This window comes from Crotalus tigris, unplaced genomic scaffold (assembly GCF_016545835.1).
Source record: "Crotalus tigris isolate CLP2741 ecotype Arizona unplaced genomic scaffold, ASM1654583v1 scf7180000018163.671504, whole genome shotgun sequence".
Lineage (NCBI taxonomy): Eukaryota > Metazoa > Chordata > Lepidosauria > Squamata > Viperidae > Crotalus > Crotalus tigris.
In genome coordinates, this window is record NW_024096857.1 from 313,769 (window position 1) to 337,935 (window position 24,167).

The window sequence follows — 24,167 nt, forward strand, 5'->3', positions numbered from 1 at the left end:
AAAAAAGGATGAGGCTTTGACTGAATGGTTGTCATCATATTTTGAATTCTTTAACACCCTTTCCCTCTGCAGAAACCCTTGCAGGCAGTACATACTATTATATTTTGAAGTTCAAGAAAAATAGGTAAAATTAACCAAGGAATTTGTTCTGAGCTGACCAGGCTACAAATAGCTCAGTGTCACTGGTGTGGGTGAAAAAAAAAGATAAATGTAAATTTGATTGGTGTTATGCAACCACAGATGGCAAATCTTCTGTCCATTTTCCCTTCAAATCATGATTTGATTGGCCATGATTACATTGGCTTTCTTAAGAAGTTCTAATTACATGGTTATACAAGAAGCAGAATTTGATGAAGCAAGAATTCTATTCAGTGAAAAAAAGAACTAGAGGGAGATTGTCAAGTTATTGGAAATTACTGGAAAGGCACCCTATCAATCCTGGGAACTAGTTTTTCATTTCTGCAAAAGAACCAGATTGAAAAAGGAGATTGCCAAAGGAGGCTGTAAGAGAGAGGGAAATTGTGTCCTGGCTCTTGAGATGAGCCTTTTTTTAAAAGAAGCTTTTGGAAATGGATGACACAATGGGCACTGCTCCAGAAACAAAATTTGACAGTGAGTTTTTTTTTAATTTTGAAGTAAAGGTTTTCCATGTGTTCTGAATGGCATTCAGGCTGTAGACATGATGGGGTAAATTTCAGGATTTATTAAAAAATGGCTTTTCTCTCCTTGGCTTTGCCATATTGTTTAAAGTTTATGTACTTGTTTTATATGCCATAATACGTGCCTTATATGGGCTTGCTCCATTCTTTTTACATACACTAAAATACTTGGCCCACTACATTTGGAGAAGATAAAAACAATGCAACAGAACGGATAAGAAAGCCAAGTGCCTCTATAATAGACAAAACTCAGATTTTCAATTTTCTTCTCCAGTTTGGGGATTTTTCCTCCCTTTTTCCCCCTCTCATTCACTATTAATCCATCTTGCCTCTTTCAGGACTGACTTCACTTAGTTGCCTGCTTCAAATAGGTATACTTTTTTTTTTTACTTACAATTCAAATCAATGAGATGGATAGGTATCAAAATAGTCAAAACTTTTCTCTTTATATGTGATTTTTCCAATTTTTTTTTTTTTGAGGATCAGATGGATTACATTCCAGCATTCTGAAGGAGTTAGCAGATAGCATCTCAAAATGAATGAACATAATCTTTCAAAGAGACTGGTGTACCGGGGAACTATCAGAACATTGGAAAAGAGCTGATGTGGTTCCAATCTTCTAAAAGGGGAAAAATGAATTAGGGAAACTATAGACCAATCAATCTAAATCAGTGGTTCTCAACCTTTTTAATGCTGCGACCCCAACTTGTCGTAAGTTGAGGATTACCCAACCTGTCATAAGTCGAGGACTACCCAACCGGTCATAAGTCGAGGAATTTCCCTGCCCGGGAGCACCACACATGCATGGTGCCGCCCCCTGCGCTGGCCGAGGCATAGCTGGCAAGGGGCAGCGATGGCGCAGGGCGACCACCGGCTGGGCCACCAACTGGCCAAGCCCAAGGGAGGTAAGGCACCCGCTGGGCCCTACGCGTGCCAGCAACCCTCCCTGCGCCCGCCGGCCTCCCACCTCCCATCCCTGGCCCTCTTTTACTTACATTTTTAGTAGTTGCTCAGCAGGGAGGGGTGGAAACTTCCAGACAGCTCGCTTTCTCTTCAGACAACTTGCAGCACCGTTTGCAGAATGGGACTTTTGGCGGGCTCAGCAGGGCAGAGACAGCCTGGACAATTCCTATTGGCTTTTGAAAGCCAATAGAATTAGACTCTATTCAAGAGAGTCTATTCTATTGGCTTTCAAAAGCCAATAGAATAAAAGGGAGTAGCACAGCTAAGGAAAAGGGGAAAAAATGGCGGACTGTGTTGTTTGGCGACCCCCGTGAAATGGTCATTCGACCCCAAATGGGGTCGCGACCCACAGGTGGAGAACCACTGGTCTAAATGAATATCTGGGAAAATCCTGGAAAAAAGATAATCAAGTAGAAGATTTGTGAACACCTAGAAATACCAAAGCTGTTACTAGAAGCCAGCATGGATTTATTAAAAACAAATCATGCCAGACAAACCTATCCTCTTCTTTGACAAAGTGAATAAATTAGTGATCAGGGAAATGCTGTGGACATGGTTTATGTAGATTTCAGTAAAGCATTTGACAAAGTAAACCACAAGCTACTCCTTGGAAAGATACAAAAATGTGGGATAGACAGTACCACCTCCAGATAGATTTTCAACTGGCTGATCAACTGCATTCAGTGTGTAGTGGAACTACATCTACCTGGAAGGAAGCGTGCATTGGGGTACCCCAAGGTTCTGCCTTAGGCCTAATATTCTTCAACATTTTCATAAATGATAGAAGAGGAATTCATCAAAGTTGCAGATGACAACAAGCTAGGGAGAATAGCCAACATTTTAGAAGGAAGATTCAAGATCCAGGAGGACTCTGACAGATTTGAACATTGGGTGCTATCAGTGGTGAGAAAAGTAAAGAAAGGAAAAACCAAATGTACAGGTATAGAATAAGTGATACTTGGCCCAAGAGTAGTGACTATGAGAGGAATCTAGGTATCCTAGTAGGCAACCACTGAAGTATGAAACAGCAGTGTACTGTTCAAAAAGCCAATGCAATCCTAGACTGTATCAATAAAGAGATAGTACCAAGATCTTGTGAAGTGATAGTACAGGTAGTCCTCAACATACAACAGTTCATACAATAGTAATGAAAAAAGTGACTTATGACCGTTTCTCACTCTTGCAGCATCCCCATGGTCATATGATCAAAATACAGATGCTTGACAACTGACTCATATTCATGATGGATTCAGTGTCCTGGGGTCAAGTGATCGATCACCTTTTGCGACTTTCTGACAAGCAAAATTAAAAGAGAAGCTATATTCACTTAACAACTATGTTACTAACTTAACAACTGCAGGGATTCATTTAACAACTGTGGCAAGAAAGGTCATAAAACGGGGCAAAACATGCTTAAGAACTATGTTGCTTAGCCACATAAATTTTGGGTCATAAATCGAGTACTATCCGTACTGCACTAGTGAGGCCACATTTGGAATACTGCATACAGTTCCAGTCACCACAATACAAAAAAGATGCTGAGATTCTAGAAAGAGAAGAGCAGCAAAGATGATTAGAAGAGTGGAGACTAAATGGTATGATGAATGGGAACTAGGTATGTAGATTCTAATAAAGAGTAGGACTAGAAATGACATGATATCAATCTTCTAATACTTGAGGGGCTGTCACAGAGAAGAGGGAATCAACCTATTCTTTAAAGCACCTGAAGGCAAGACAAGAAGCAATGGAGGGAAGGTTATTAAAGAGCCAGCCAACCTAAAATTAAGGAGAAATTTCCTGACAGTGATAACAATCAATGGAATGGCTTACTTCCAGAAATTGTGAGTTTTTCTTCACTGGAGGTTTTCAAAAAGAGGTTGGACAATGATTTGTCAAGAATGGTAGTCTCCTGCCTGAGCAGGAGATTGGACTACAAGACCTCCAACCCTATTACAGGTACTCCTCAATTTACCATTAATTTAGTGACCACTCAAAGTTACAACGGCACTGAAAAACGGACCTGTGCTCCCTCCTTGGTCCCTCAAAAATGGAGAGTAAAACATTGGCTAGATTCCCCTAAAATGATGCTTTCTGTTTGGAAGAATCTAAGCTGATAGACATTAGTTCAGCTACCATAAATTCTTTAGAATAATAAGAACACATTGGATTTTCAAGTAATATCCTTTTCAGAAAGAAATTACTTAAAACTGTGTAATGAATTATGCTGGTGAATTTGATAGTAGCTTAGGAGGTCTGGCTGTCAGGAGTCATTTTAATTCTTTTTCTTCTTCTTTCAGACCTGTTAGTTGAAAAGCCTTCTTCCCATGACAAACAATAAGTGATCTCAGCTATCAAAATCTGGATACTGGATTCATAAGTAACATTAAGTCCCATTTTTTAACTGTGCTTTGTTAAAATTAACAATAATTGATAGGGGTTTGTATAGTACATTCATCGGTAAACAATGGGTTATGAAGCTCAATGGGTGGACTGATAACTGAAATGCCAAGATAAACAACATGGTTTTAGTTTACTGCATTGCACAAACTAGGTTAGTATTACATAGATTGGTCCTCAAACAATACAAATTTAAAAAATTGAGAGATCACAGCTTATGGAATTCTTTTTTGACTCCTTCTCTCTTCTCTCTTCATACCAAATTTGGTCCTGTTTTGTTCCATTTTAAGATAATTACTGCATTGATGGATAGACATATAGGAAGAGAACTGATTCACTTTACATAATTTATTTCTAACATGTTGGGTTGGAAAAGATTAAAAGGGGGTTTTGTGTGACTTGTTTCATACATTGAAAAGATATCTGGTATGTAGGAGTCATGCCTATATCTGACTGTCTGGCTTCAGAAACAGACTGAATGGGGCAGAAGAAGTAGAACAAAGATTTTTGCAAGATTATTCATTTTATGGAGAAAAGTCAGTGCCCTGTCACTGAATACATCCATAATTCAGAACTATGCTCTACTCAATCTAAAAAAAGGCCAGAAGAGCAAAAAAAAAAAAAAAAAGTTAATTGCTTATGTAACATGGTTCTGTTTTGCATTTATTAGAAATGTTCAGCTAGGTGGCAGATCTAATTGACCTTGAAAAACCACACTAGGTCAGATCCAGTTAGTTCTTGAATGGAACAAACTCAGGACATCCAAGCACTTTAGGCTACATTGCAAATTGCAAATAAAAATAATTTTCCAATCGTCTCTAGAATACAGTGTGAAGGTGCCCAGGAAATCCGCTCAAGGGAGATTATTTTCTTTTAAAAACAGAAATGCCATATTAATATTTTTGCATTTATATGAGTATGAATATTTTATGGCAGTATTTCTCAACTTTGGCAATTATAAATTGTGTGGACTTCAATTCCCAGAAGCTGCTGGAGAATTCTGGGAGTTGAAGTTCACACAACTTAAAAATGTGATTTAGAAAGATTGAGAAACACTATTCTACATATTCACGTGCCCTTTTATTTTAAGACTATTGTATTAAAATCCCACCAAGACCACCAAGATCCTAGAATATCAACACAAAACTGTGGGCTAATTTAAGTAGTTTCTAACATATTACACCTTTAATTAAGCCATAATATGGCTTGTTAGTTCATGATTTATCAAGATGATTTACAAAGAGCTACATTTTAATTCTTAGAACAAATACAATCAATGTAGAATATTTAGTCAACTTTGGTTCAGCTTTATGTGTAAACCAGATTATTAAACCCAAGGGAGCTCTCAAAGAGTCGTTGATTCTTCTGAATTAAGCAGAAGTGAATCAGACACTGGTTCAGCCAGCCTAACGTCAGAGATTTTTGTGATCAGTTTTCAATGGGTACTTTACATTTTCATTTAATCTTAAGGAGAATGAATGGTAAGAAATATGGTTACCACTGGAAATGTTGGAAAATGTGGATAATTTCCCACATTAGTTTGTACACTTTCACTAAAGTAGTCAATTACTATATGCTGATATTTTTTTATTAAAGATCAGCAAACTTCCAGCTAACTCAAGAATGGGAAAAATAGCTAGGCAAAAAGAGGGAGAGAATTACATTATCTTTCTATTTATTTATCTCTCTATCCACTTACCTACTGTATCTATTGATCTATCATTATCCATATATTATTTATCTGTCTGTCTGTCTGTCTGTCTATCGATCTATCTATCTATCTATCTATCTATCTATCTATCTATCTATCTATCTATCTATCTACCATTATATCTGCAAAGCACTAAACAATCATTAGAAAGAAGCAAAGTGGTTGCCATGTCTGTACCTTTGAGGTCACCCAACCTCAGTAGTTTTACTAAAACAACACTGGTAAGGAATAACTACTTTACATATTACATTATATTGCAACTAGTTTGTTTTGTTTTTGTTTCATATATAAGAATCAGCTATTGTGGTTCATAAACTTGGTTTATGAGTCCCAGTGCTGCAGAAGTCAGCCTGAACACCGTAACAGGAAACCAGGGCATAAAATCAATAATAAATACTGATTTATTTATTATTTATATACTGAACAGAATACAGGTAGTCCTTGTCTTACAACCACAAATGAACCCAATATTTCTGTTGCTAAGATGATAGTTATTAAGTGAGTTTTGCCCCATTTTATGACCTATCTTGTCACAGTTCTTAAGTGAATCACTTCAGTTGTTTAGTTAGACAGTTAAGTGAGTATGGCTTCTCCATTGACTTTGCTTGTCAGATGGTTGCAAAAGGTGACACATGACCCCGGGACACTGCAACCATGATAAACATGAGTCAGTTGCCAAACATCTGAATTCTGATCATGTGACATGGGGATGCTGCAATAGTCATAAGTGTGAAAAACAGTCATAAGTCTCTTTTTTTAATGCTGTTGTAACATCAAATGGTCACTAAATGAATGGTTGTAAGTTAAGGACTATCTGTATTTGTAGTTCAGAATTGAATTATGGGTCCTTGATGTTTTCTGAGCTTTGGTTGTTTCCCTGCATATGTTTCATTACCCAACTAGGTAACATCATCAGTGCTGGGAGTAAGATTTGCTCTCTGGCGATGGCATTTTGGTAGTGGTCAGTAATAACAATCATTATTGTTAGAATTCCTGTTATGTTTTAAATGCTTGAAGTTGAACATTATTGTTATCATTATTGACTGCCAGGGCTTCTTTTTAGTTTCAATGGTCCAGCAACTCAATAATATTTTAAAAATAAAAATAACAACACAGGAAACATAAAAAATATATCGCAGTTTTTAATAAATGTCAGCTACAGAACGACCTTTCAGCTATGTGTTTTATTCTGTCCTTTCTCCACACAAACGAGTAATTCTCTCACCTTTGGGGTTTTACAGTGATCCAATTCCAAAGGTGAAGAAATTATTAAAGGAGGAATGGTTCACCTTCAGAAATTCTGGGATTTTCCTGTTTTGTTTTCCCACAAAGATGAAAAATTGACTTTGGATAAAGATTACGCCATGAAAGGAGGTGTGAAATTGGCAGTGAAGGCCTTTATGTTGTTTTCAGATCCTGTTGAATGTTTAATGAATTTTTTTGAAGGGCGTATTATGGAGTGAAAGCCAAGTTTTCATAATGTTATCTTTTCATCAAGATTTCTTTATGTAAGCCAATTTGAAGTGGAAAAAAACAGATTACTTCCATTAATACTGATTGGACTATTTTTTATATCTGGGAAGGGCATATCTTCTGCAACTATTCTATTTATATATTATTTTTAGGTTGTGTTATCTTTTCTGAAACTAATACGGGTAATCCTCATTTAATGACCACTCTTTCAGCAACTGTTTGAAGTTATGAAGGTGCTGAATAAGGGGGACATGATAGGTCCTAGTTGTTGTTACATCATCTCCTATGGTCGCATGATTGTGATTCTGGAACTTGGCAATTAGATCCCATGGTCACATGATTACCATGTTACAGTGTTACAATAGCAACCATCAGGGCTTTTTTTCTCACAGAACACCCAGAACGGAGTTCCGACACCTTTTTTGGATGGAACATTGTAAGGTAGGCAAGGTGGGTTGTATGACATGTGTGAGTTCCGGCACCTTATTTTTTAGAAAAAAAGCACTGGCAATCACATGATCCATGCAACCATATAAGATTTGCCTAATCACAGCAATGGGAACTACCAGAAATGCCATCATAAATCAGCATGGACATATGACATTGAGCTTTATGACCTTGCTGCTTTTCAATGGTTCCCAGTGCCAAGTACTGTTAGTAGTGAGAACTACTTGTAAATGATTTGCAAATCCTGTTATTTTTAGGGTAGACAGATATGAATCTTATCCAAAGGGAGAATTTCTTTCACCAACAGTATTATGGACTTAACTCTGACAGTCCCATAGGCTCAATGCTCTATCCAATTTAGAGGTTGCAGCAATGAACTTCTGTTAGAATAAAGTTGGATTTATTTCCTGAAATGATCTAACTGGAAAGAAAGTTGCAAAAAGAAAGTTCTTTGATGTTGTAGATTGGCTGGTTTTCAACCACCTTCCCCCCAAAGGGGAGGTTGGATAGTGGACAGAAATCGTAGGGTCCAACAAGGGCTTCTTGAGGAGAGAGAAAACCAAGACCTTCTTAAGAGATAGCAATAGCACTTAGACATATATACCGCTTCAAAGCCCTCTCTAAGAGTTTACAGAGTCATCATATTGCCCCCAACAATCTGGGTCCTCATTTTACCAACTTCAGGAAGATGAGCCGGTGAGAATTGAACTACCAAACTGCTGGCAGCCAGGAGTCAACAGAAATAGCCTGCAATACTGTACTCTAACCACTGCACCACCACAGCTCTTGGTGAGGAACTGCACCCTCATTCAGATCTTGATTATAAATTCTTTAAAAAAAATAATCTTTCCTGTGATAAGAAATTCAGGTTATACATTACAGAAATATTTTACAAGATATATTATTAGGCATTTTGTTTTTATTTTTCAATGCAAAATGTTTGGGAGCAAAGTAAATAAGATCCACTCAGACAGAAAGTAAATTTTAATTTGAGGGCTAGTATTATCCCAGTTCAAATTAGAAAATCGGTTATCAGGCATAGTCCAAATCTCTGCAAATTATTTTTAAAAATCCCTGGTTGCCTCGAAAGATGAAAGAATGTACAATATCTACCTTTTTTTGTACAAGATTTCACCATAAAGTATTCTGACACAACTTAACGTTAGCATCCCATGAAAAGCTCTTTATATTTTTTCTAAAATTCTTGTGTTCTTAGGAGGTGCCGCTATGTTTATTTTCTGAGGACCAATGGTGTTCTCTCTCAGGAATTTAATACCACAAAGAACTTTTGTTTTCTTTTTTCCTTGACTGAAGGCACATTGTAACTATAAATTGCATCTCAGGCTAACATACTGTATTCATGTTACTTTCATCTTACTCATAGCTTTTTTGTACTTGCTCACAGATGAATGAATTGAAGAAACATTCCCTTCTCTGATGGAATAAACTTCATGTGATGCTATGACATTGTTACAATTCTCTCTTCAGTGGGGAATTTTTATCAAATCATATCAATCTGTTCACATTTTAGAGACCACTTTTCTGGCTGCTCCCGGCCATGTAACAACAATAATTAAAAATATATAAAAATGCAAATACATCAACAAGAATTTTTTCCAGTTACTGGATTCCTGAGTCATCACCATTTTCATCAGCATAATTTCCAAATGTTGGAATATAGCTCTAACTTTTCTTCCATTATGGTTTGTTAGCACTTCACTGCTAAGGTACAACTTTGCAAATGATTTGTCTCTAGGAATGCCTGACCTACAACTCTCATAATTTCCTGCCAGAACAGCCATTAGATTTAAAGTTGTTATTAGTCTATTTAGAAATAGAATAAAGTCTAGTTATTAGAACTGATCTCAGACAGTTCTTCTCTTAATGATCTTGGAAGGATCTTGAAATTTATTTTGATGACCTCAGGAAATCTTTTTTCTAAAGGTTTTGAGAAGTTCTCTTGCTGATCTCAAGATAGTTGATCTCTTAGCAATTCAAATTACATTGTAAGGGATTATTATTATTCTTTTGGGTAGTGATCCTACATACAAAAAGCAAACTGCACACTTAAAAGATACAAAAACAACACCTGGATTTGTTTGAAGGAACGGTAGCACAGTGAGGTAGTATTAGGAAGAGTTCAGCCTACATATGTTAATGTTGTATTGTCTCTGACACAGGAGTCTCAGTTTTAATATCACAGTAAATGGAATGAGATCCCAAGCAGAACAAGAGAAGAGGAATAAGCAGTAGGAATGACTTAGCCCTCAAAAAAGGCATAGGGTGAGAGAAGCTTAGCATTTTGCAAGGATGTCCCAACCTTAAGGAGTTCAAGTGATTAATTGAATAGGACAGCTATATCTTAACTTTTCTAATTCTCTCTAGTGCAACAGAGACACCACTGAACTGAAATAATGGAAATGTGCTCACAGATTTAGGAAATAAAGACCTCAAATCAAGGTCAACCTATGACAAACCCATGCTTTGCCATTGCCTTCTTCCAGACTGTTCTAGCTTAAAACTAGAATAGACATTCTACCAATTAAACAAGCTTTGAAGATGTGCGAATGTTTTTTATACATCATGAGATGCATCTCTTCTATAATTAGCTGTTACATCACTGCCAAGGTGTCTTTTCTTAAGGAAACAATTGCAAGCCATAAAGAAAAATCTAGCTTTGAAGTAATAGAAAATACTTGTAGCTCCGGTTTTAGATTTTGGAAGTGGTTTGTTCTCCAAGCTTGTTTCAACATAGTTTCTGAATGTTTCATTACCCAATTAGGTAACATAAGCAAGATTTTCTTGTCCTGTTCTCCTTAGCTTATAAATGTCTTGTGTGTCAGTGTGGTCAGTAAGTCATGCGATTGTTTGTTTGGAGCTATATTTAAATTCTGAGCAGCTGATTGGTTCTGTTGTTGATTAATACCAATCAACAAGAGAACCAATCAGCTGCTCAGAATTTAAATATAGCTCCTTAGAATTTACCAACTGTCCACACTGGCAAGCAAGACACGTTTAAGCTAAGGAGAACAGGACAAGAAAATCCTGCTGAGGATGTTTGGTAACCAAACATTTAGAAACTATATTGAAACAAGCTTGGAGAACAAACCATTGCCAAAAATCTAGCTTCCTAATATAACTTTCTGATGTTTAGGTTGAGGAGCTCTGTGGATTCTCACTTGGAAAAAGCTCAAGGATTTCATTGTTGGATAATGCTTGGACTTTAAATTAGTTGTAATTTCTTGGGGTTTGTCAGGATTACTGGACAGTTTGCAAGGTTAAGCAACAGTTAAGACAGTATTTAGGATCATTCATAGGTTAGTTAGTGGATGGCAGGAAAGTAATTCTACAATATCCTTCTAGACCAGGAATGTCAAACTGCCGGCCCACAGGCCGGACATGTCAAGAGGAAACTGCACCCACCCTATTGCTGGCAATGGGGAAAAAAGCGCGATGTCCCGTGATGTTGTGAGTTTGACATGTCTGTTCTAGACAGTTCTAAACAATCTGGAGATTGTCCAAAGTGGGGCATGGATAGATCTACAAAAAGCCAATTCTACTCATATTTAAATTAATACAGTTTTCTATAGCTCTAGTTCAGTTATTTTTTTTTAAAAAAAAATGAACATCAGGGCTACTTAAAATTGACAGAACAAACTTTGGGCCAGATTTCTTGTAACTAATCCTAGCAATTAATAAAGTTAAATCTATTTTTATTTTGGACCACTATTTTCATCAAAGACTGGCTTCCATCATTTTCTTAATGGGTTTTGTGGTATAATGGGGGAATCCAAAAATTTTGAGCAATACAATATAAATGTTCTCATCAAGATAAAATGGAGATACTGCTAGCTCATCACTTTTAAGGCCATTGAACTAAAGAAACAGACGCGAGCATATACCTTATCAATCCATTAAACGTGCTAATTGTACTCATTGATGGTGTGATCTGACATAATTTCTTCTGTTCAGTCTTGCAAAGAAAATCTCTGAATCTTATAGACTCTAAGGTTCAAATTGCACAAACAAACCCCAATTTCTTAAGATCAAAAGGATCTATAAAATCTTTTAAATGACATGTTTAGGTTAAATAGCCTTAACCCATCCCTCCTCCACCAAGCTAGGTTGGGATGTGAAGTGTGAAGAAGAATTGTGCTTGGATTTGATGAAACTCAAGTAGACTGTGGACCTCTCCATCAGTCTTTTTATTCAACTCAGCAAAGGTCAGGGATGGTAGCAAGGATGATTAATATGCCCACACTAATATTCTTAAAGCAATTTACCTTTCCCTAGTCCCCACTTAAACAACCAATCATAAAGCACTCCAGGCCATTGTAAACAGTCATGCTGCTTACCCCTGTGATGATGTGACCACATATCAAGCAGGTCATTGTAGCATTCTACAGTCATGGTACATCATGTTTTTTGGTAAAAAAACAACAACTCCCATCTATTTAAATGAATGAATTTGCTTAATGACAACTTGCAAAAAAAGGATGGAAAATTACTTCCAATCACATAGGTATCTGCAACCATTTGCAACTGTAATTCAGGGCTCCATTATAGTCGACTGCAACCATTTGCAACTGTAATTCAGGGCTCCATTATAGTCGTATGTTGAGGACTACTTGTATTCCATTCAGACTTTGCACGTATAAATAATTGCAGTTTCATTACAGTTGAAACACTGTCTACTTTCATATAATCCAAAGCTCTTTTTAGCAGGACTGTGTAGTGCTTTGCATGTGATTCTAAAAAATTGTTTCAGAAATTGCAGGAGCACATCTGTAGCACCTCTGTGCAAGTCTGGAAAGTAATTATTCTTGTGAGATCATATAAGTTGTTCTTTGCAACTGCCATGATTTTTCCTATACTCTACATCCATAATTTTTCTTAGTTTTTGGAAATCATTTTGGATTATTTTGCATCTTTTTTGGAATGTAAGTTAAAAGAGTGTTAAGATCTAAAGACTCCCTGCATCTATGAATAGATTAAGAAAATCTATGCTAAATACTGAAGTAAAAATCATTAATGTATTTAAATAATCAAACTCTTATAAATATAATGATGAATGCTGAAGTAATTAATCAAAAACTTTAAGTATAGTGGCAAAATAGCTACAGTTTGGGAAAATTTATTGATTTGTCACGTTTACTGAGCATTTCTAACGTACCCAATAAATCATTAAAGCATTGATTTCTATTAGGAGAGATTGCTGGCTGTTAAAATAAAAAATAGCAAAGCAATTAATTAAAACTCATGGATACATTTAACCATCACAATCAAAGTATTTTTAAATATTTTTTTAATTTAAGAAGTTTTAATGATTCAGGTAAAATTGGGCTCTTTTCATTCTCATCTTGATATTTTACAGAATGACAGTAATAAATTCTGATCTGTTGGTGGACATGGAAGAGCTCTGATGTAAAAAAAAAAAAGAAACTTATTAAAATCATTAGCTGCCAACTTAGAAAGAAACAGGAACTCTGTGAATATTTTGAGGAAAAGCTGAATAGGTGAGATATTTTTAGAAAGTAACCCTGACTTTCTCTTCCAGAATTTCATATTAAATTCCCCCTAACTCCCTCTTCTGGTCATACATAGTAAATGAAGGCAATTGTATACAATAAATAAAAATTGAAAAGAACTTATATCATTATTGGTTTCCTTCTGCTAACTTAGCCTCTATTATTGGGTTTATAAGACTATTCTTACAATAATCTTAATTCTCATATCATTTTTAAAAAGGGTTTAAATAATTTGAGGTCTGAGTGTTTGTCCCAAGTTTTGACTGCATCACAGAAAAATCAGGATATAAATATAAGCAAATAAATAAAAGTGAAACTTGATATTCATAGCATAATAAGCAGTTACCTAATAGACAAATTTCTGTTTATTATTTCTCATTTTACTGCGCATTAATCATCATCCCAACATTGATTATAGGAGTAGAGTAAACATTACTTCTCATAAGCTGGAGCCGGAAAATTCATCACTTCTAGAGGCCACATCTGAACAGCTATATTAAATATTACTGTATAATGAATAGCCCTTAGTGGCATGGGTCCAGGTCACTTGAAGGATCATCTCATCCCACTGGGATTGGCCATTAGAGGAGGCCACTGCGGGCAGTGCTTTTTTTTTCTAAAAAAAAAAAAAAAGGTGCCGGAACTCAGATACGTCATACAACCCGCCTTGCCTACCCTACAAGGTTCCATCCCAAAAAGGTGCCGGAACTCCCTTCTGGGCATTCTATGACAAAAACAGCCCTGGCTGTGGGTCCAGTCAGCCCGAGTGTCTTGGCTTGTGAGATCCAGGAGGAAAGCCTTCCCTGCCCTCTGGAACAACTTGGTCCCCAATGTGAGGGGACCCCAACCCCAACCCCCATATTTTTTCATAAAAGCCTAGAGACATTCTGTGCCAGTCAGCTTGGGACCCCAGTGCGAGATCAGCGCAATGGAGGTGGTTGATTGAGTAATAACAGATCCCACCTCTACCCCCACTCTCCCCATGTGTCTTTGGTCTTAAGGTTTGATTTTAACATTTTTGTTTTAACTAAGATGTAACTGTAAGCTGCCATGAATTACCATGGACAATAAATTTTAAAAATAAATAAGTATTCATAATTCTGTAAAAAAATTCCAAAATAATAAAATTAATCTTAGTTTCTATCATACTGTTACTATTCTTGCTTCTGCACACAAACCTATCAGTATTACTAAGTACAAATATCATCTTGTCAATACATAAATTACAACGGATGTTTTAGGACAATGTCACTTATTGTTAGTTAAATGTTATATAAAATACTTTTCAATAACTGACCAAATATTGAAATTAATATCCCACAAACACTAAAATATAAAAGAGAGAAAGAGGTTAATGAATTATGTCTTGTACAGTTGTAATCATCCCAAAGATGTTTTTCAAAAGGCAACTGAATTTTCTTGATTTTTTTTCCTTTGAAAACATTTTGCTTCTCATCTAAGAAGCTTCTTTAGTTCTGACAGGTAGGGAATAGAAGGAGAGTGTTTGACAAACAAGTGCAGATATTAAAAAACCAGAAGATAAGAAAGAAAATCTTGAAAAGATGGTACTTCTAATGCTAGAAAATAAACTGAAGAAGAAATGGTGTAAAGCTTCTGCAGGCAATCTCAAAATCAAAAATCCAAAGAATCTAGGCAATATCTCCAAAAATCTCTGAAAAGCCTGAAGGAGGATTCTTCTAAACATCAAAACACACCCTGACGAATAGCTTAAAGCATCTCTGATAAATCTTCAGAAGGAATGTCCTGAAGCATCTAGGGAGGATGTGAGTGAGTGGCTGGATGTAACCATAAATCATCTCCAAGAGGAAAGGCCAGAAACATCACATCTAAATGTGCAGGAATGGCTTCAAGCATCTAATTAACAGCATTCAAGTTCTATAGAAATCTGAGGCAATCTCGAGGTAGCCTAAGAAAGGGAATTATATAAAAGGTTATTCTTGTTATTAGCATAACGACTTCCATTTTGCTTCTGTACACTGTGCTTGTGTTAGGGATGCCATTTTGTGAAGGTAGGAAGATCATGTACACAGACCCAGAGACAGGGGAAAGAGCAGGAAAGTAATGAAAGATGATTGGTTAACATTCTGTGTGCCAACAAGTGCCACCATGTGATTGGTTGTTATCTGTATATAAATAGAATTGCCTAACTGACCACTATGTGGCACTTCTGAACACAGTTGCCAGTGTTTCAGACAGTGTTCCACCTAGCAACTTCAATTGGCCAAATAAAGTTCTGTATGACTTGGAAACCTCCGCGTGAGTCTCCTGATTTGCCCCCTTGGAACCTCAAGTTCTTTGGATAGCTGCTGACCCCTACAGCTTGAAAAATCAATAGCGAATCTGAACTAGCAATGTTCTGAAGGACCTGTGGAGAATACATCACAATGGCTTCAATGATCACTAGAAAACCTTATTTTCTGAAGCACCAAGATCAGTCCTGGAAAAATGGCTTCGAAAATCCTTGAGCAACTTAGAAGAAGATGATCATGAAGCATCTAAACAAAAAATAGTATGAAATACCTATAAATAACATTGTAGAGGAAGGATCTGAAGCACCCTATTTAGGTACTCAGGAATGTTTGAACCATCTATTAAAGGCACTCAGGGTCTACAGAACTCTAGAGTAATGGATGGCTTAAAAAAAATCAATAGAAGACCTCTGAAAGCAGTGTTTTGAAAGACCTGTGAAGAATATATTATAATGGCTTCAATGATCTCTAGAAAGTCTCTCTTCTTCTGAAGCACCCACTTCACTTCTAGAAAACTGGTTTTACAAACCTTGTTAAAACCTGGAGGAAAGTCCTAAAGCATCTAAACAAGATGCCAAAAATGGATTGAAATATCTATAAATAACCTTGGAATTACCTTATCTAGATACTCAGGAATAGCTTGAAGCATCTATCAAAAGCATCTGGAATTTCAAAAAACAATGCTCTAAAGCATCAAAAGCAAGGATGAGAAAAAGCAGAGAGAGAGTAATTTGGGTAGTGGATTAGGTCTGAGTAATAATAATAATAATAATAATAATAATAATAATAATAATAATGTTGGAAGGGACTTTGGAGATCATCTACTCCAACCCCCTGCTCAGGCAGGAAATCCTATATCAGTGATGGCGAACCTTTTAGAGACCCGGTGCCCAAACTGCAACCCCAAACCCACTTATTTATCACCGCGTGTTGGGTGGGTGTGGCCATTGGTGTCATGGCAGACTGGGTGGGCAGGGCCAGGGTGGCGGGGCCAGTCCTTTGCCATCTCCAGGGCACAGCACGCGTGCCCACAGAGAGAGCTCTGAGTGCCGCCTCTGGCACACGTGCCATAGGTTCGCCATCACTGCCCTATACCATTTCAGACAAATGGCTGTCCAATCTCTTCTTAAAAACCTCCAGCGTTGGAGCATTCACTGCTTCTGGAGGCAATTAACTTGTTCCACTAGTTAAATGTTCTAACTATCAGGAAGTTTCTCCTTAGTTCTAGATTGCTTCTTGTCCTGCCTTCAGGTGCTTGACTCTCTCTTCTTTGTGGCAGCCCCTGAGATATTGGAACACTGCTATCATGTCCCCCCTGGTCCTTCTCTTCATTAAACTAGACATACCCAATTCCACAATCGGTCCTTATATGTTTTAGCCTCCAGATTTCTAATCATCTTTGTTGCTCAAAATTGATTTGAGAGTTTGAGGAAGGTTGCTAATTTTAGTTGATTAACTTAGTTTCTGTTTATTGTCAATTATCTAGCGGAGAAACTGATTCTCAGACCATTGTGGATTCTGGTAATATTTTAAAAGAAGATGGAAACAGCATAAAGAATAAAATATATTTGTATATAAAACTTCTCAGATATATTTACGCCTTCCTTCTTCCTCTCTTTTAGTCAATTATGTGAGACAGATAAAGAAAAGCTCTTTTATGCAAATCATCATAGCAAGGGGGGAGTTAAAAGTATTTGAAACTATCTTCTTCCTTCAATTTGCTTTACTTCCCTCCATAAGAAGGACTGCACAAGCTTTACTTAAATATAGTGATCAGAGCTAAATAAGCAACTTAATGTATTTTAATAAGGAGCCATTTTGAGTGAATTTATGACTTGACATTTTTAGGATCATTTCTGTGAGGTGGGAAGAGGAGTCTGGATTTCTATGAGTGACAGGCTTGATGCTCAATCAGAGCAAAGTTTGTAATCAGGCCACTGGTAGTCACCCAATCACAGGAAGAGTTGGGGAAATCTTGGAGGTAGAGAGATATTTCCCCTCAGGATTCATCTCGCTCATTTCAGTATCTTGACTGGGCAGATTTTGGGGAGGTGGTTGATTTCTCACCTTTTTTCTCTTTCTGAATTGTTGAGCCTTTCCCGCACTCCTGGATCTATGTAGTTAGAGCAGGCATGTCAAACTCACGACGTCACATGATGTTGCGCGACGTATTGGAGGTTTTTCGTCATTGCCGGCAATGGGGAGGGTGTGGCTCCGGTATGATGAAACTGGCCTGCGGGCCAGCAGTTTGACACCCCTGAGTTAGAGGTTTCTTTCTATTATAATACATTCCTTATCTTGTTTGTTTAATGCCTTGGAGTCAATCTTGACTCCTGATAGCTTTTCAGAAAGGGCTTGCTAGGTTCGCCAAGCCATCTCTTTCCTGGGACTGAGGGAGAGGGACTGGGCCAAAGTTCCCCATCTAGATTTTGTGCTTAAATTGGGAGTACAACACAAATTTCCATGTTCTGCTCTAGAACTCTAACACCATCTGCTCTAAAGGTGATTGCAAAGTCCCACTTTTGTTAGATCTTTGTAAGACAATGGCAGATTTAACAGCTGCCTAGCAAGAACACATTGGTCATTTCAGGAACTGTTTTTGGACAGCTAAGGAAAAAAAGAAGCTTGGTAAAGCTCTTAGGTGGTTAGCAGCCTATTTAGAAATTGGCTTTTGCCAGCAAGGAAACCCCCTGATCTATTAAGTCACTGAATATTACAATTTATGTCTTCAAGGATGTGAACTTCAGATGGATCTGTCTCTTTCAAAATACCAATTGGGCAACCCTGGCCATTAAGTTGTTTTCATCCATCCATTTTAATAAAATCTAGGTAAAATAGAAGAATTAGGCAATATTAAGCAATATCAGATCACCTAATCAAGTTACCAATCAAACATACTTTAGTCAATATGGAAAAGGATCCAGTTTCCTTGGTGAATTCCACAACACAGCCATTTCTCAATACTTGTAAAATTTATGCATGTCCTGATATAAATCTAATATTAATCTAATATGCTGGTCAGTAAACCAATTTTTATTGTGGATTTGGTATTGGATTTTGTAAGAGGAAATAGGAATCATTACACCCTTTTCTTCAGCAAGGAAAAAAAATCATAAAGAAAAAAGCCTTCTTGTACTTGTTCACTTTTTTGCAGAAAATAGCAGCATTAAGAGCAGGAATGAGCTTCTTAAGCATCATGGGTTAACCCATAGATACATACAATCAAATTTGAATGATAGGTTATTACTTCCTAATCCTACAAAAAAGTAAAGAAGCTCCAAACTGTTTTCCTCCCTTTCCTTTACCTTGTGTACCACAAGGGGAGATGGTTTTCTGCAGAATCAAATATGCCATTCTCCTATTGTGATGCTCAGTTGAGGCTTTTCTGGGTCTGGGTAGAGGAGCTGTATAATTTCCACCTGATAACAGGGTAGTTTAAACTCCATACCCTCATATATCTATGGTCTGGAATGCCTAATCTTTTATTTGTATTTGTCCATAACTTCCAAGGGACATTGTACTGTAACTTCAGAAGCACCTCATTTATCTGTCTCAGTTTAAGTCAATCATATTTTTTAATATATATATTTTATTGATATTCTTAAATCTAACAACCTGGTGCTTAGTAAACAGCATGTTGTCTGGGTTCAGATTTCACAACAATCAATGATAGTCAATTTCTATCTTATCGTACTCTACATAACAGCTTTCCTTGATTTTCTCTTCTTCCCATATTTTTCTCTTTTGCAACATTAGGTTTGTTCTGGACCGGCCAGTTAGATGATAACTGTATGTTAGAATGTTTGGCATTTAAAGGATTAAGTGCTATCTCCTTAAGAGATGGCTTATGGGTAATGTAGTTTTAGCTGTTCAGTGAATCCTATGTTAACAAGTCACTTGGAGGGGCTACTAAGTTCATCACAGGATATCCTGGCTATGTGCCAGCTCGTGTTTAATTGTCTTTGTGCAAAACTAGCATTGATGAGAGAATTGTTGCAAACATCTGTGTTTCATACCATCGTTTGTTTGAAAGCAAGAGAAAGAGAAGTTGTTTGTTTGCAAGGTTAACTGAAAGGAGAGAAACTTTGAATGGCTACGAAATCTCTCATTTGAAACCTGCATTGATTTGTTTTAAAAGATCTTTAGAGCAAATGAGCCCAAGCCCCCCCCCTGCTTGCAAGCTCAGCATTGCTTGAAAACAAGCATTTGTCCCGGCTGGCCCCAAGTGCCAAGCAAAGGTGAACTAATCTATTGCCATAGTAACCGAGCATCTGGTGGAACAAACTGACTCCCCTCCCCCTCCCTTGGAATTAAAGGATTGTGTTTCAGGACAAACCCCTCTCAAGCATAGGCAATGCAGTAACCCCCTCTAGTGGCAACCTGCAAACAACCAATCCACATTTGCAAAGCACCAGCCCTGCTGGAAGAACAGCACCCCCACCTTGGTAGCTGATCTGCAAATAGCAGGCTTGCAGCAACCCAAGTTAATAGCATCCCTTGGAAGTGAAAGAACAAACTTCACTGAAATTTCTAACTATGCAGAGTGTGTCTCTGATGGTCAAAGAGCAAAGTTCCCTGAATTCATCCAAAGTAACCAGCACCCCCTAGTGGGCACAGAGTGAATTACATCCAAAGTAATTACTCATGCAAGCAGTCACCTCTAATGTTGTCTTTGCTGAGGGCAAATTAAGGAGAAAAGCCATAACGACCAGGTGGATATTTACGGGAGCTAGTCGGAGCTCAGTATTCTCCAGATGGTCAACAGCTTGCAATGTAACGATCAGGTGGAAATTTATGGGAGCTAGTGGGAGCTCAGTAATCTTCAGGTGGCCACCAACATGCAACATGGTTCTAAGAAGACAGAATTTAGCTGGCCTTTCTCCAAACACCCCCTAGTGATTAAAGAAGGAAGTCCACACAATCTTTTAAACACGCACAAAGAGAGCCCCTAGTGGACAAAGAGTGAACTTTGCTGAAGCATTCACTCTCGCAAACAGCGTACCCTGGTGGCCAAAGAGGGAATTTCCCTGAAGTGCCCATCCAGATAGAGTGACCCCTAGTGGTCAAAGAGTGAACTTTGCTTAAGCACTCACGTGAACAGTGTACCCTGATGGCCAATGAAGGAATTTCCCTGAAATGGCTACCCAGATAGCGACCCCTAGTGGTCAACGAGCGAAGTTCATTTGAATTCACTTCAAAATAGCTAGAAAGTTTACTGAACCTGTCCTAGCCATGGTGGAGTGTCTCCTTGATTTAGAGGAAGGGGTTTAACCAACCAGCCTAGATGAGATAACCCAACCAGCCAGCCAAGGAGAAATGCTGCAACCAGCTAACCTTGACCTGTACACAGAGACTGATGCTCAAGCCTTAGTGAGGCCAAAGACATGCCAGGTGTCCTATGACCTGAGGCAAGAAAGAAAGCCTACAGAAGCCATGCGCTCACATCTGGAAAGATGGGAGTCGAGTTATGAATACCATGAAAGGCACTGGCAGAAATTACACAAACTCTACCAAGTGCCTAAGGAGGAGCTCTCCATCAAAAGTGCATGTTCATTGGAAGATGATAGGGAAGAGGCTCTCTGGCAATGGATACATCACGAATGCCATCTCAAAAGGATCTAGTCGCAACTAGGAGATCCAACACACAATAACATGATGCAAAGCCTTAAGCTACTAAACAAGGAACGTAAAAGGCTTTCGGAAAGTATAGATCACCTCCTGGAGATCGAGCCTTACACGAAAGACAGACCAGTCGAGAGGGCCAAGCCCGAAGTTTCCTGCCATTCGCATGCACCATCCCAGCGATCACATGTTGCCCCCTCTCATGCCTCTGGAAAAGCTTCACCCTTTCGCCATATCTCACCATGATCCCAGGCGTATTCCAGCATGTCACAACAATCTCATGTTACAGGCACCTCCCACCATTCAAAAGCGTCTTCTCGTCATAGCCAAGCATCCTGAACTTTGAAAGCAGAGAGCTCTGTCATTCAAGCAACCATCAGAGCTGAAGCTGCCAATGCAGTCTTTCACATGTTAGAAGCGGAACAGTGGAAAAAGAAAGAATTGGCGGTGATAGAGGCTGAAGCAGCTGAAATGGAGGCCAAACGAAAGGCGGAAGCAGCGCAATGGGAGGCTGAAGCAGCTCAAAAGGAGGCAAAACTAAAGGCTACTCAAGATGAGCTTGAGCTCATACAAAGCCAACAAGAAGTAGCAAATTAAAATAGCAAGAGCGAGAGCCCTTCAGAAAACACTCTAAAGCAGCACTTTCTCACGCAATTTGAAACAAATGGAGATTGAGAATCAGCATAACCACGTGCAGGCCTACGTTGACAACCAGAGCACATTTCGACGGGAACAGGCAAGAACACTGCGGTTATCCACAAGCCCCCCAACACCAGGTAGGTAAGAAGAAGAATCTCAACGATCAGATGTACCAACCCAGCCTGACAGCAAACCCTGCATAGCACCATCAGAACCTCGAACACCCTGGGGAAGAAAGTTGGACTTTGAGAGTACAAGGTAGGCTTTAAATGCTGTGAATCTCCGGAAGACACAGCCAACGCTGGCGAAGCTAAGGAGAAGTGTCATCCAAACAAGAGTGACAAGCACCCGGAAGCCCTGCATCCAGACTCTGGACAGCCACAACAAGCAGCTTCTACTCGTCCTTCAACCAAGGAGCCCCAACATGGCTCCAAAGAGCACCCAGAAGCATCTGCCAAGATCAACTGCACATTAGTGTGTACCGACCCATCATTCCCCAGCGAACCTCCAAGCAAAGAAATGTGGTCTGTGTCACAGAGCACAGTGGGGAGGAAAGCCACTGGATTCCACATCCAGCCACTAGATGGGAGCTCACAGTTCATAAATCCTGGATTGGTCATCCCAGGAAAGTTCTGTGTCAACAAGCTCCCCCCAATTGCCTTACGGTTCCTAACTCCTGAAGTTGAAAGCTTGGCTCCATTGAGAGAAAACGCCCCTGTCACCTTTGCCTACCACAGATTGGTCAGAGGCCCAACAAGCTCCTCAACTGCCTTTAATATGGAACCTGAATGGATCATTTCAGGAACGGTCTATGTTGACCAACTGCAAACGTCAACCCAGGTGACTAGCTCAACAACCTCCATTCTCAGTAATGGAGGAGCACCTCACCTAAAAGCACGCCAAGAACACTTCACGCTTGTGACAACCAAACCCATTTTGGAAGCAACAGTGTTCCAGGCCAGTAAGAATTACTATGCAAGTTCTCCTAGAGCACCACACACTGGGACAGGCCATGTCTGCCAGAACAGAAACAAGACTGGGAATCATGGAGTACACTCCTAAGTTGTCTCCAAAGCAGGCAAGTGCAGTGCACGTATGTCTCCAGCTCACCCGTCACTGTACAAAAGAAAGAATTGTACGCTTTCTCAGATGTGTCAAGAAGGTGAATGCAGCCATATGATACATCAGAGTCTACAGCGGGGAGAGCTGCAGTGTCAGTTTTGTCATGGGAAAGGCGAAACTAACAATACAACAAGGCCACACCGTACCAAGATTAGAACTCTATGGTACCATATTGGCCGCAAAACTCACCAACCTGACAACCAAAATGATAGGCCTTGAGCTACAGTCCACCACCTTCTACGCCAGTGGTTCTCAACTTTTTTAAAGCCAATAGAATAAAAGGGAGTAGCACAGCTAAGGAAAAGGGGAAAAAATGTTGGACTGCATTGTTTGGCGACCCCTGTGAAATGGTCCTTCGACCCCAAATGGGGTCCCGACCCACAGGTTGAGAACCACTGTTCTATGCAGACAGCAAGATGATGTCAAGTTACATCTGTAACCAAAGCAGATGCTTCTATGTCTATATAGACAATAGAACAGAAAAGATTGAAACATCTTTAAGCCCCAAACAATGGCAACATGTGCCAACAGATAATAATCTTGTGGTCCAAGCTAAGTGGCCCACCCTTGCCACACAGTTGACAGAATTGATCTGGCTAAAAGATCCTGAGTTCTTGGCTTGTTCAGACAGCCTGATGCCACAGACACCAAAATGCTATATGCTTCTAGCTCCAGATCAACATGCCAATGTTCAACCTCAGGCACCCAGTAAATTTCTCAGACAGGACGAGAAAACAACCGTCCAGACCATCTGCTTGTTCTCAATGGGCAAAGAGACAGAGAAACCACCTTCTAGCCAATTCCTAGAACCAGTCAGCTTCAACCCCTCCTCTAAGTAGAGACACTGAGATTGGACATAGTATTGATCACTTGATCACTTGTCTTAGCATCCCAAGAACTATTTCTTTGCAAGAACCTACAGACTATTGAAGGTATTTGTCATGACCCAGTGATTGACAAATGTCTGAAGGCAAAAAATTACCCTTCCCAGGCATCTCACATGAGCGAAGTGTGGGAGTGCATGATTGGCATACCCCACAAAATCATAGACTCTATGTTGAGAAAGACACCCACGCCCACACATGAGATCCTCGGTACCCTCATGACAAAGGTAGCAGCCATCATCAATGCTCCTTCGGTGGTTCTAGCTCCTTCTATTCCTGATTTCCTGTGGTTCCAGCTCCTGCTGTTCCTGAGTTTCCTGTGGTTCCATCTCCTCTATTCCTGAGTATCTTGTGGATCCTTTGTTCCTGAAAATTTTTGGGTTCCAGTTTTTCTGATCCAGAAGTTCCTTTTGTTCCAGTTTTTCCTACAGGAAGAAGATCTTGTCTTGCTG

The 24,167-nt window shown here is 38.8% G+C and overlaps 1 non-coding gene across 1 annotated transcript; it reads left to right on the forward strand.

The window, feature by feature from the left end:
* The first annotated feature begins 10,519 nt into the window (after nucleotides 1–10,519).
* On the forward strand, nucleotides 10,520–10,611 carry LOC120310311. The gene has a single exon (XR_005557315.1). It is a non-coding gene; the product is annotated as a small nucleolar RNA snoR109 (small nucleolar RNA).
* The last annotated feature ends 13,556 nt before the right edge of the window (nucleotides 10,612–24,167 follow it).